General features: G+C 39.9%; 3 non-coding genes across 3 annotated transcripts; all 3 read right to left on the reverse strand.

The window, feature by feature from the left end:
• Positions 1–3484: 3484 nt before the first annotated feature.
• On the reverse strand, positions 3485–3557 carry trnan-auu. The gene has a single exon. It is a non-coding gene; the product is annotated as a tRNA-Asn (tRNA).
• A 4576-nt stretch (positions 3558–8133) lies between these two features.
• On the reverse strand, positions 8134–8207 carry trnai-aau. Its single transcript has one exon. It is a non-coding gene; the product is annotated as a tRNA-Ser (tRNA).
• A 5784-nt stretch (positions 8208–13991) lies between these two features.
• Positions 13992–14065, reverse strand: trnai-aau. Its single transcript has one exon. It is a non-coding gene; the product is annotated as a tRNA-Asn (tRNA).
• Positions 14066–15140: the final 1075 nt, after the last annotated feature.

The following is a 15140-nucleotide window of genomic DNA, read 5'->3' on the forward strand; positions in this document are numbered from 1 at the left end:
TTTCCCTCAAGAAGCCTATCTTCTCTTTGTGAGGTCTTTTCTCCAACTCTGGACATGCATCAGACGTCGCTGAGAGGCTGAGGTAGGGCCTACTTAATAAACATGTGTTTATCTAAAAAGTCAGTTGTGAGTTAATGTTAGGTTTATGATTATCACTCCAGGGACTTTAATTTTATGGCCTCGGGAAGCCTGAAATCTTATGGTGTCTCGGACATCTGGTGTTGGGATTTCAATCCAGGGGTCACTCCAGGGGTCTAAGCTAGAAATGAAGCCAGGATGTCCCCCACCCTAATAAAACATCAAAGAAGATAATGAGTAACTTTTCTTACCTTGTGGGAGGGGACTATGAGCTATAAGTATTCCAATTCTACTGTGTTCGTTGCTCATTTTATAATGTCCTTCTGGTGTTTGTACTGTGAGTCCATCTGCAGATGTAGAATTAAACTTACCGAAAGACAACTGTATGACTTTGTGCTTGATTTCACAGAAATTGCCAACACAGGATCAACTCCATTTATTTTTCCAGTGTTCATTATGCACAGGGTGAACAACAGTGGAAGTTCAGTATGATGTGGTAAACGATTCACCATGCGTTTTTGAGATATTTTGTACAGACACACATACACATGGTGAAAAGAAATCTTAAATGAAAGAATATATTTCATGGAGCAATCTTTCTGCCATGTTTTCTAATTCAGAGAAGCTTTTGTAAATGATGCATTGCACTCCGCTAAACCTTAAATGAGAGATCTAAGACCACGTGGCCTAATGCAGAGGTCTTCAACAGGGGGTCAGCGGAGGTACTGAAGGGGGGTCGCGAAATGTTTGGTTGATTAGAGATTTTTTTATATTTTTTTAATTTAAATTTTATTTTTTCAACCAATTTTTTACCCACGAATTTAAATGTCTTTAAATACACATTAACATGAATCCAACATATTGAAGCGAACAGATAAATGGAGGCAAACGACGTTATCTTTCAGTCAGCAATGCACACATATATATATATATAGTAGGGGGTCCCTGCTCCATCTCTCCATCAGTTTGGGGGTCCTTGGCCTGAAAAACGTTGAAGACCCCTGGCCTAATGGACAGACTTCGAAGATTGAGGGTTCGAGTCCCTTCGTGGTTGAATGTCACTCAATTTACACAAATATCAACAGTGTAGTGCCTTAAGTAAAGACTGAAATGGTGGATGTGGTGTACACACAATGAAAAAAAACAACACCAACAATTGACTGAGACCAAAATAAATCTTACTGTATGAAGTTGCTTTTCTATTCCATATTTCAGGTGTTCAATACCCTTTGTGCTTTAAACTAGCTTCTTATTGTTCACAACTTGGGTGGCATAGTGGCAATAATGGTGAGACAACAAACACACTGGTGCAGTTAGAAGTCAGTCCATGCTGGATATTTCCCCAAGTGAGAAATCTTTCTGACATTTTCTATAATTCAGGGAAGCTTTTGTGAAATGGCATTGTATCTGTTACAAACAACTGGCCAGTATGCGGCTTGAACCCATGACCTTGGCGTTATTAGCACCACGCTCTGACCATCTGAGCTAACCGGCCACATAAGTAGTGAGGATCAACTGCATTTATTTCTCCAGTGTTCATTTTGCACAGGGTGAACAACAGCAGAAGTGCAGTATGATGTGGTAAATGACTCACCATGCGTCTTTGAGATATTTTTGTACACACACATACATGGTGAAAAAAATCGCATAAATGAAAGTCAGATATTTTTGGAGCAATCTTTCAACCATGTTTTGTAATGCAGAAGCTTTTGTAAATGATTGCACATTTGCATCTGTACAAACAACTGGCCAGTATAAGGCTTGAACCCATGACCTTTGCGTTATTAGCACCACGCTCTGACCATGTCTACTAACCCATTACATCAGTAGTGAGGATCAACTCCATTATTTCAGTGTTCATTATGGGGTGAACAACAGTGGAAGTGCAGTATGATATGTTAACTGACTCACCATCGTCTTTGAGATATTTTGTACACACACATACACATGGTGAAAAAAATCATAAATGAAGTCAGATATTTTTTTGGAACAATCTTTCAACCATGTTTTTGTAATTCAGAAGCTTTTGTAAATGATTGCACATTTGCATCTATTACATCTGTTACAAACAACTGGCCAGTATGGGCTTGAACTCATGACCTTGGCGTTATTAGCACCACGCTCTGACCATCTGGGCTAATCGGCCACGTAAGTAGTGAGGATCAACTCATTTATTTCTCCAGTATTCATTTGCATAGGGTGAACAACAGTGGAAGTGCAGTATGATGTCTGGTAAAACGACTCACCATGCGTGTTTGAGATATTTTGTACACACATACACATGGTGAAAAAAAATCTTAAATAGAAGTCAGATATATTTTGGAGCAATCTTTCTGCCATGTTTTGTAATTCAGAGAACCTTTTTGTAAATTATTGCACATTTGCATCTATTTACATCTGTTACAAACAACTGGCCAGTATGGGCTTGAACCCATGACCTTGGGCGTTATTAGCACCAGCACGCTCTGACCATCTGAGCTAACCGGCCACATAAGTAGTGAGGATCAACTCCATTTATTCTCAGTGTTCATTTTGCACAGGGTGAACTGGCAGTGGAGGTGCAGTATGATTTGGTAAGCGACTCACCATGCGTCTTTGAGATATTTTGTACACACACACATACACCTGGTGAAAAAAAATCTTAAATGAAGACAGATATTTTTTGGAGCAATCTTTCTGCCATGTTTTGTAATTCAGAGAAGCTTTTATAAATGATTGCACATTTGCATCTGTTACAAACAACTGGCCAGTATGGGGCTTGAACCCATGACCTTGGCGTTATTAGCACCACGCTCTGACCATCTGAGGTAACCAGCCACGTAAGTAGTGAGGATCAACTCCATTTATTTCTCCAGTGTTCATTTTGCACAGGGTGATCAACAGTGGAAGTGCAGTATGATGTGGAAAACGTCTCACCATGCGTCTTTGAGATATTTTGTACATACACATACACATGTAGTGAAAAAATCTTAAATGAAGACAGACATTTTGGAGCAATCCTTTCTGCCATGTTTTGTAATTCAGACAACCTTTTGTAGTAGGTGCACCTGTTACATCTGTTACAAACAACTGGCTAGTATGGGAGCTTGAACCCATGACGGCGTTAATGGCACCACGCTCTGACCATCACAGGCTAACCAGCCACGTAAGTAATGAGGATCAACTCCATTTATTTCTCCAGTGTTCATTTTGCTGGGAGTGAACAGCAGTGGAGGTGCAGTATGATTTGGTAAACGACTCACCATGCGTCTTTGAGATATTTTGTACACACACACATACACATGGTGAAAAAAATCTTAAACGAGACAGATATTTTTGGAGCAATCTTTCTGCCATGTTTTGTAATACAGAGAAGATTTTATAAATGATTGCACATTTGCAACTGTTACATCTATTTACAAACAACTGGCCAGTATGGGCTTGAACCCATGACCTTGGCGTTAATCGCACCACGCTCTGACCATCTGAGCTAACCGGCCCGTAAGTATTGGGGATCCAACTGCATTTATTTCTCCAGTGTTCATTTTGCACAGGGTGAACAACAGCAGAAGTGCAGTATGATGTGGCAAACGTCTCACCATGCGTCTTTGAGATATTTTGTACCTTTGCATACATGGTGAAAAAATCTTAAATGAAGACAGACATTTTTGGAGCAAATCTTTCTGCCATGTTTTGCTAATTCAGATAACCTTTTGTAAATGATTGCACCTGTTACATCTGTTACAAACAACTGGCCAAATATGGGCTTGAACTCATGACCTTGGCGTTATTGGCACCACGCTCTGACCATCTATGATAATCGGCCACGTAAGTAGTGAGGATCAACTCATTTATTTTCTCCAGTGTTCATTTTTGCACAGGGTGAACAGCAGTGGAAGTGCAGTATGATGTGGTAAACGACTCACCATGCGTCTTTGAGATATTTTGTACACACACATACACATGGCTGAAAAATCTTAAATGAAGTCAGATATATTTTGGAGCAATCTTTCCTGCATGTTTTGTAATTCAAGAACCTTTTATGTAATTATTGCACATTTGCATCTGTTACATCTGTTACAAACAACTGGCCAGTATAGAGCTTGAACCCATGACCTTAGGCGTTATTAGCACTGCCACGCTCTGACCATCCCTGAACTAACCGGCCCACATAAGTAGTGAGGATCAACTCCATTTATTTCTCAGTGTTCATTTTGCACAGGGTGAACAACAGTGGAAGTGCAGTATGATTTGGTAAACGACTCACCATGCGTCTTTGAGATATTTTGTACACACACACATACACCTGGTGAAAAAAAATCTTAAATGAAGACAGATATTTTTTGGAGCAATCTTTCTGCCATGTTTTGTAATTCAGAGAAGCTTTTATAAATGATTGCACATTTGCATCTGTTACAAACAACTGGCCAGTATGGGGCTTGAACCCATGACCTTGGCGTTATTAGCACCACGCTCCTGACCATCTGGGAGGTAACCAGCCACGTAAGTAGTGAGGGATCAACTCCATTTATTTCTCAGTGTTCATTTTGCACAGGGTGATCAACAGTGGAGAGTGCAGTATGATGTGGAAAACGTCTCACCATCGTCTTTGAGATATTTTGTACATACACATACACATGGTGAAAAAAAATCTTAAATGAAGACAGACATTTTTTGGAGCAATCTTTCTGCCATGTTTTGTAATTCAGACAACCTTTTGTAAATGATTGCACCTGTTACATCTGTTACAAACAACTGGCCAGTATGGGGCTTGAACCCATGACCTTGGCGTTAATGCTTTTGTCTGACCATCTGGAGCTACTTAGCCACGTAAGTAGTGAGGATCAACTCCATTGTTCTCCAGTGTTCATTTTGCCTGAGGTGTGAACATGTTGAGTGCAGTATGATTTGGTAAACGACTCACCATGCGTCTTTGAGATATTTTGTACACACACACATACACATGAGTGAAAAAAATCTGTTAAATGAAGACAGATATTTTTTGGAGCAATCTTTCTGCCATGTTTTTACTTAATACAGAGAGAAGATTTTATAAATGATTGCACATTTTACAACTGTTACATCTATTACAAACAACTAGCCAGTATGGAACTTGAACCCATGACCTTAGCGTTAATAACTGCGCTCTGACCATCTCGGATAACCCGACCCGCGTAAGTAAGTATGGATAAGACTCCATTTATTTCTCAGTGTTCATTTTGCTGGGGTGAACAACAATTGGAGAGTGCAGTATGATGTGGTAAGCGACTCACCATCGTCTTTGAGATATTTTTATACACACACATACACATAGGTAGAAAAAAATCTTAAATAGCGACAGACATTTTTGGAGCAAATCTTTCTGCCATGTTTTTGTAATTCCAGAGAACATTTTGTAAATGGCGTTGCAGCATAGCCCATCTGTTACAAACAACTGGCCAGTATAGGGCTTGAACCATGACCTTAGCGTTAATGGCTGCGCTCGACATACAGGCTAACCCCGACACGTAAGTATTGAGGGATCAACTGCATTTATTTCTCCAGTGTTCATTTTGCACAGGGTGAACAACAGCGAAGTGCAGTATGATGTGGTAAGCGTCTCACCATACGTCTTTGAGATATTTTGTACATACACATACACATGGTGAAAAAAATCTTGATAGAAGACAGACATTTTTGGAGCAATCTTTCTGCATGTTTGTAATTCAGATAACCTTTTGTAAATGATTGCACCTGTTATCTATTACAAACAACTGGCCAGTATGGGGCTTGAACTCATGACCTTGGCGTTATTAGCTGCAACTCTTGACCATCTGGCTAATGAAGCCCGTAAGTAGTGAGGATCAACTCCATTTATTTCTCCAGTGTTCATTTTGCACAGGGTGAACAGCAGTGGAAGTGCAGTATGATGTGGTAAAGCGACTCACCATGCGTCTTTGAGATATTTGTACACACACATACACATGGTGAAAAAAATCTTAAATGAAAGTCAGATATATTTTGGAGCAATCTTTCCTGCCATGTTTGTAATTCAGAGAACCTTTTTGTAAATTATTGCACATTTGCATCTGTTACATCAACATGGAAACAACTGGCCAGTATAGAGCTTGAACCTGACCTTGTGTTATTAGCACCACGCTCTGACCATCTGAGCTAACCGGCCATAAGTAGTGAGGATCAACTCCATTTATTTCTCAGTGTTCATTTTGCACAGGGTGAACAGCAGTGGAAGTGCAGTATGATTTGGTAGCTTGACTCATACCATCGTCTGAGATATTTTGTACACACACACATACACCTGGTGAAAAAAATGTTAAATGAAGACAGATATTTTTGGAGCAATCTTTCTGCCATGTTTTGTAATTCAGAGAAGCTTTTATAAATGATTGCAAATTTGCATCTATTACAAACAACTGGCCAGTATGGGGGCTTGAACCCCATGACAGCAGCAGTTAGTAGCACCACGCTCTGACCATCTGAGGTAACCCAGCCACGTAAGTAGTGAGGGATCAACTCCATTTATTTCTCAGTGTTCATTTGCACAGGGTGATCAACAGTGGAAGTGCAGTATGATGTGGAAAACGTCTCACCATGCGTCTTTGAGATATTTTGTATACATACACATGGTGAAAAAAATCTTAAATGAAGACAGACATTTTTTGGAGCCAATCTTTCTGCCATGTTTTGTAATTCAGACAACCTTTTGTAAATGGTGCACCTGTTACATCTGTTACAAACAACTGGCTAAGTATAGGGCTTGAACCCATGACCTTGGGCGTTAGTAACACGCTCTGACCATCACAGGCTAACCAGCCACGTAAGTAGTGAGGATCAACTCCATTTATTTCTCCAGTGTTCATTTTGCACAGGGTGAACAACAGTGGAAGTGCAGTATAATTTGGTAAACGACTCACCATGCGTCTTTGAGATATTTTGTACACACACACATACACCTGGTGAAAAAAAATCTTAAATGAAGACAGATATTTTTTGGAGCAATCTTTCTGCCATGTTTTGTAATTCAGAGAAGCTTTTATAAATGATTGCACATTTGTAACTGTTACATCTGTTACAAACAACTGGCCAGTATGGGGCTTGAACCCATGACCTTGGCGTTATTAGCTGCTGTCTGACCATCTCAGATAACTTGACCAGTAAGTATGTGGATGAACTCCATTTATTTCTCCAGTGTTCATTTGCACAGGGTGAACAACAGTGGAAGTGCAGTATGATGTGAAGTAAACGACTCACCATGCGTCTTTGAGATATTTTTATACACATACACATGGTGAAAAAATCTTAAATGGCGACAGACATTTTTAGACAATCTTTCTGCCATGTTTTATGTAATTCAGAGAACATTTTGTAAATGATTGCAACTGTTACATCTGTTACAAACAACTGGCCAGTATGGGGCTTGAACCCATGACCAGCAACAGCACACACACCAGGTGTGGGCAGCTCTGACCATCTGAGCTAACCGGCCCGTAAGTATTGAGGATCAACTGCATTTATTCTCCAGTGTTCATTTTGCACAGGGTGAACAACAGCAGAAGTGCAGTATGATATAAATAAACGTCTCACCATACGTCTTTGAGATATTTTGTACATACACATACACATGGTGAAAAAAAATCTTAAATGAAGACAGACATTTTTTGGAGCAATCTTTCTGCCATGTTTTGTAATTCAGACAACCTTTTGTAAATGATTGCACCTGTTACATCTGTTACAAACAACTGGCCAGTATGGGGCTTGAACTCATGACCTTGGCGTTATTAGCACCACGCTCTGACCATCTGAGCTAATCGGCCACGTAAGTAGTGAGGATCAACTCCATTTATTTCTCCAGTGTTCATTTTGCACAGGGTGAACAACAGTGGAAGTGCAGTATGATGTAGTAAGCGACTCACCATGCGTCTTTGAGATATTTTGTACACACACACATACACATGGTGAAAAAAATGCCAAATGAAGTCAGATATATTTTGGAGCAATCTTTCTGCCATGTTTGTAATTCAGAGAACCTTTTGTAAATTATTGCACATTGCATCTGTTACATCTGTTACAAACAACTGGCCAGTATGGGGCTTGAACCCATGACCTTGGCGTTAGTAGCACCACGCTCTGACCATCTGAGCTAACCGGCCACATAAGTAGTGAGGATCAACTCATTTATTTCTCCAGTGTTCATTTTGCACGGGTGAACAACAATTGAGTACCAGTATGATTTAGTAAACGACTCACCATGCGTCTTTGAGATATTTTGTACACACACACACATACACCTGAGTGAAAAAAATGTTAAATGAAGACAGATATTTTTGGAGCAATCTTTCTGCCATGTTTTGTAATTCAGAAGCTTTTATAAATGATTGCAAATTTGCATCTGTACAAACAACTGGCCAGTATAGGCTTGAACCCATGACCTTGTTAATGCTTTGCGCTCTGACCATCTGAGGTAACCAGCCACGTAAGTAGTAGGATCAACTCCATTTATTTCTCAGTGTTCATTTGCACAGGGTGATCAACAGTGGAAGTGCAGTATGATGTGGAAAACGTCTCACCATGCGTCTTTGAGATGCTTTTGTATACACATACACATGGTGAAAAATCTTAAATGAAGACAGACATTTTTTGGCAATCTTTCTGCCATGTTTTGTAATTCAGACAACCTTTTGTAAATGATTGCACCTGTTACATCTGTTACAAACAACTGGCTAGTATGGGGCTTGAACCCATGACCTTGGCGTTATTAGCACCACGCTCTGACCATCTGAGCTAACCAGCCACGTAAGTAGTGAGGATCAACTCCATTATTTCTCAGTGTTCATTTGCACAGGAGTGAACAACAGTGGAAGTGCATTATGATTTGAGCAAGCGACTCACCATGCGTCTTTGAGATATTTTGTACACACACATACACATGGTGAAAAAAATCTTAAATGAAGACAAAGATATTTTGGAGCAATCTTTCTGCCATGTTTTGTAATACAGAAGATTTTATAAATGATTGCACATTTGCAACTTTACATCTGTTACAAACAACTGGCCAGTATGGGGCTTGAACCCATGACAGCGTTAATGCACCACGCTCTGACCATCTCAGATAACCGGCCCACGTAAGTAGTATGGATGAACTCCATTTATTTCTCCAGTGTTCATTTTGCACAGGGGTGAACAACAGTGGAAGTGCAGTATGATGTGGTAACGACTCACCATGCGTCTTTGAGATATTTTTATACACACATACACATGAGTGAAAAAAATCTTAAATGACGACAGACATTTTTGGAGCAATCTTTCTGCCATGTTTTGTAATTCAGAGAACATTTTGTAAATGATTGCAACTGTTACATCTGTTACAAACAACTGGCCAGTATGGGGCTTGAACCCATGACCTTGGCAGTGTGCTGCGCTCCCCGTATCTGAGCTAACCGTACGTAAGTATTAGGGATCAACTGCATTTATTTCTCAGTGTTCATTTTGCACAGGGTGAACAACAGCAAGTGCAGTATGATGTAGTAAATGACTCACCATGCATCTTTGAGATATTTTGTATACACACATACACATGGTGAAAAAAAATCTTAAGTAAGTCAGATATTTTTTGGAGCAATCTTTCTGCCATGTTTTGTAATACTGAAGCTTTATAAATGATTGCACATTTTGCAACTGTACATCTGTTACAAACAACTGGCCAGTATAGAGCTTGAACCCATGACCTTGGCGTTAATGCTTTGCGCTCTGACCATCTGAGATAACCGGCCACGTAAGTAGTATGGATGAACTCCATTTATTTCTCCAGTGTTCATTTTGCACAGGGTGAACAACAGTGGAAGTGCAGTATGATGTGGTAAACTGACTCACCATGCGTCTTTGAGATATTTTTATACACACACACATACATGGTGAAAAAAATCTTAAGTAGAACAGACATTTTTGGAGCAATCTTTCTGCATGTTTTGTAATTCAGAGAAGACATTTTTGTAAATGATTGCAACTGTTACATCTGTACAAACAACTGGCCAGTATGAGGCTTGAACCCATAGCCTTGGCGTTATTGCTTTGCCTCTGACCATCTGAGCTAACCGGCCCACGTAAGTATTGAGGATCAACTGCATTTATTTCTCCAGTGTTCATTTGCACAGGGTGAACAACAGCAGAAGTGCAGTATGATGTGATAGCGATACCTGTCGTCTTTGAGATATTTGTACACACACATACACATGGTGAAAAAAATAAAAATTGATCAGATATTTTGGAGCAATCTTTCTGCCATGTTTTGTAATGCAGAAGGCTTTTGTAAATGATTACACTGCTTTGCATCTGTTATTATCTGTTACAAACAACTGGCCAGTATGGGGCTTGAACCCATGACCTTGGCGTTATTAGCACCACGCTCTGACCATCTGGAGCTAAACTGCCACATAAGTAGTGAGGATCAGCTCCATTTATTTCTCAATGTTCATTTGCACAGGGTGAACAACAGTGGAAGTGCAGTATGATGTAGTAAGCGACTCACCATGCGTCTTGAGATATTTGTACACACACATACACCTGGTGAAAAAATCTTAAATGAAGACAGATATTTTTTGGAGCAATCTTTCTGCCATGTTTTGTAATTCAGAGAAGCTTTTATAAATGATTGCACATTTGCATCTGTTACAAACAACTGGCCAGTATGGGGCTTGAACCCATGACAGCGTTATTAGCACCACGCTCTGACCATCTGAGGTAACCAGCCACGTAAGTAGTGAGGATCAACTCCATTTATTTCTCCAGTGTTCATTTTACAGGGTGATCAACAGTGGAAGTGCAGTATGATGTGGAAACGTCTCACCATGCGTCTTTGAGATATTTTGTACATACACATACACATGGTGAAAAAAATCTTAAATGAAGACAGACTTTTTGGAGCAATCTTTCTGCCATGTTTTGTAATTCAGACAACCTTTTGTAAATGATTGCACCTGTTACATCTGTTACAAACAACTGGCTAGTATGGGGCTTGAACCCATAGCCTTGGCGTTATTAGCACCACGCTCTGACCATCTGAGCTAACCGGCCACGTAAGTAGTGAGGATCAACTCCATTTATTTCTCCAGTGTTCATTTTTGCACAGGAGTGGCAGACAAGCAGTGGAAGTGCAGTATGATTTGGTAAGCGACTCACCATGCGTCTTTGAGATATTTTGTACACACACACATACACATGGTGAAAAAAAATCTTAAATGAAGACAGATATTTTTTGGAGCAATCTTTCTGCCATGTTTTGTAATTCAGAGAAGCTTTTATAAATGATTGCACATTTGCAACTGTTACATCTGTTACAAACAACTGGCCAGTATGGGGCTTGAACCCATGACCTTGGCGTTATTAGCACCACGCTCTGACCATCTGAGATAACCGGCCACGTAAGTAGTATGGATGAACTCCATTTATTTCTCCAGTGTTCATTTGCACAGGAGTGAACAGCAGTGGAAGTGCAGTATGATGTGGTAAATGACTCACCGTAAATCTTGAGATATTTTTATACACACACATACAGATGGTGAAAAAAATCTTAAATAAGTGAACATTTTGGAGCAATCTTTCTGCCATGTTTTGTAATTCAGAGAACCTTTTGTAAATGATTGCACCTGTTGCATCTGTTTACAAACAACTGGCCAGTATGGGCTTGAACCCATGACCTTGGCGTTAATGTACCAGCTCTGACCATCTGAGCCTAACCCGTACGTAAGTATTGAGGATCAACTGCATTTATTTCTCCAGTGTTCATTTTGCACAGGGTGAACAACAGCAGAAGTGCAGTATGATGTGGTAAACGACTCACCATGCGTCTTTGAGATATTTTGTACACACACATACATGGTGAAAAAAATTAAAAATTAAGTCAGATATTTTTTGGAGCAATCTTTCTGCCATGTTTTGTAATGCAGAGAAGCTTTTGTAAATGATTGCACATTTGCATCTGTTACAAACAACTGGCCGGTATGGGGCTTGAACCCATGACCTTGGTGTTATTAGCACCACGCTCTGACCATCTGAGGTAACCAGCCACGTAAGTAGTGAGGATCAACTCCATTTATTTCTCCAGTGTTCATTTTTAGGAGTGATCAACAGTGGAAGTGCAGTATGATGTGGTAAACGCCTCACCGTCGTCTTTGAGATATTTTGTGCATACACATACACATGGTGAAAAAATCTTAAATGAAGACAGACATTTTTGGAGCAATCTTTCTGCCATGTTTTAATTCAGACAACCTTTTGTAAATGATTACCTGTTACATCTGTTACAAACAACTGGCCAGTATGGGGGCTTGAACTCATGACCTTGGCGTTATTACTTACCAGCGCTCTGACCATCCCAGGCTAACCGGCCACGTAAGTAGTGAGGATCAACTGCATTTATTTCTCAGTGTTCATTTTTGCACAGGGTGAACAACAGTGGAAGTGCAGTATGATGTGGTAAACGACTCACCATGCGTCTTTGAGATATTTTTATACACACACATACACATGGTGAAAAAAAATCTTAAATGAAGACAGACATTTTTTGGAGCAATCTTTCTGCCATGTTTTGTAATTCAGAGAACCCTTTGTAAATGATTGCACCTGTTACATCTGTTACAAACAACTGGCCAGTATGGGGCTTGAACCCATGACCTTAGCGTTAATGCTTTGCGCTAATTCCATCTGAGCTAACTTGACCACGTAAGTATTGAGGATCAACTGCATTTATTTCTCAGTGTCCATTTTGCACAGGGTGAACAACAGCAGAAGTGCAGTATGATGTGGTAAACGACTCACCATGCGTCTTTGAGATATTTTGTACACACACATACACATGGTGAAAAAAAAATAAGTCAGATATTTTTTGGAGCAATCTTTCTGCCATGTTTTGTAATGCAGAGAAGCTTTGTAAACAGTGCACATTTGCATCTGTTACAAACAACTGGCCGGTATGGGGCTTGAACCCATGACAGGTATTATTAACACGCTCTGACCATCTGGGTAACCAGCCACGTAAGTAGTGAGGATCAACTCCATTGTTCTCAGTGTTCATTTTTGCACAAGGTGATCAACAGTGGAAGTGCAGTATGATGTGGTAAATGTCTCACCATGCGTCTTTGAAAGGATATTTTGTACATACACACCACACATGGTGAAAAATCTTAAATGAAGACAGACATTTTTGGAGCAACCTTTCACCATGTTTTGTAATTCAGACAACCTTTTTGTAAATGATTGCACCTGTTACATCTATTACAAACAACTGGCCAGTATGGGGCTTGAACTCATGACACTTGGCGTTATTAGCACCACGCTCTGACCATCTGAGCTAACCGGCCACGTAGTAGAGAGGATCAACTCCATTTATTTCTCAGTGTTCATTTTTGCACAGGGTGAACAACAGGTAAATTGCAGTATGATGTGGTAAACGACTCCACCATACGTCTTTGAGATATTTGTACACACACATACACATAGTGAAAAAAATCTTAAAATGAAGTCAAGATATATTTTGGAGCAATCTTTCTGCCATGTTTGTAATATTCAGAGAACCTTTTGTAAATGATTGCACATTTGCATCTGTACAAACAACTGGCCAGTATGGGGCTTGAACCCATGACTTGGCATTATTAGCACCACACTCTGACCATCTGATCCTAACCGGCCACGTAAGTAGTGAGGATCAACTCCATTTATTTCTCCAGTGTTCATTTGCTGGGGTGAACAACAGTGGAAGTGCAGTATGATGTGGTAAACGACTCACCAGCTGCGTCTTTGAGATATTTTGTACACACACATACACATGGTGAAAAAATCTTAAATGAAGACAGATATTTTTGGAACAATCTTTCTGCCATGTTTTCTAATTCAGAGAAGCTTTGTAAATGATTGCACATTTTTCATCTGTTACAAACAAATGGCCAGTATGGGGCTTGAACCCATGACCTTGGGCGTTAATGGCACACGCTCTGACCATCTGAGCTAACAGGCCACATAAGTAGTGAGGATCAACTCCATTATTTCTCAGTGTTCATTTTGCACAAGGGAGTGAACAACAGTGGAAGTGCAGTATGATTTGGTAAACGACTCACCATAAATCTTTGAGATATTTTGTACACACACATACACCTGGTGAAAAATCTTAAATGGGAACCGATATTTTTGGAGCAATCTTTCTGCCATGTTTTTGTAATTCAGAGAAGCTTTTATAAATGATTGCACATTTGCATCTATTACAAACAACTGGCCAGTATGGGCTTGAACCCATGACCTTGGCGTTATTAGCACCACGCTCTGACCATCTGGGGTAACCAGCCACGTAAGTAGACGGATCAAACTCCATTTATTTCTCCAGTGTTCATTTTTGCACAGGGTGATCAGCAGTGGAAGTGCAGTATGATGTGGAAAACGTCTCTGCATGCGTCTTTGAGATATTTTGTACATACACATACACATGGTGAAAAAATCTTAAATGAAGACAGACATTTTTTTTGGAGCAATCTTTCTGCCATGTTTTGTAATTCAGAAGCTTTTATAAATGATTGCACATTGCAACTGTTACATCTGTTTACAAACAACTGGCCAGTATGGAGAAGCTTGAACCCATGACCTTGGCGTTATTAGCACCACGCTCTGACCATCTGAGATAACCCGGCCACGTAAAGTAGTATGGATGAACTCCATTTTATTTCTCCAGTGTTCATTTTGCACAGGAGTGAACAACAGTGGAAGTGCAGTATGATGTAGTAAAGCGACTCACCATCGTCTTTGAGATATTTTGTACACACACATACACATGGTGAAAAAAAATCTTAAATGAAGTCAGATATATTTTGGAGCAATCTTTCTGCCATGTTTTGTAATTCAGAGAACCTTTTGTAAATGATTGCACATTTGCATCTGTTACAAACAACTGGCCAGTATGGGGCTTGAACCCATGACTTGGCATTATTAGCACCACGCTCTGACCATCTGAGCTAACCGGCCACGTAAGTAGTGAGGATCAACTCCATTTATTTCTCCAGTGTTCATTTTGCACAGGGTAGACAACAGTGGAAGTGCAGTAT

This window comes from Hippoglossus stenolepis, chromosome 9 (assembly GCF_022539355.2).
Source record: "Hippoglossus stenolepis isolate QCI-W04-F060 chromosome 9, HSTE1.2, whole genome shotgun sequence".
NCBI lineage: Eukaryota > Metazoa > Chordata > Actinopteri > Pleuronectiformes > Pleuronectidae > Hippoglossus > Hippoglossus stenolepis.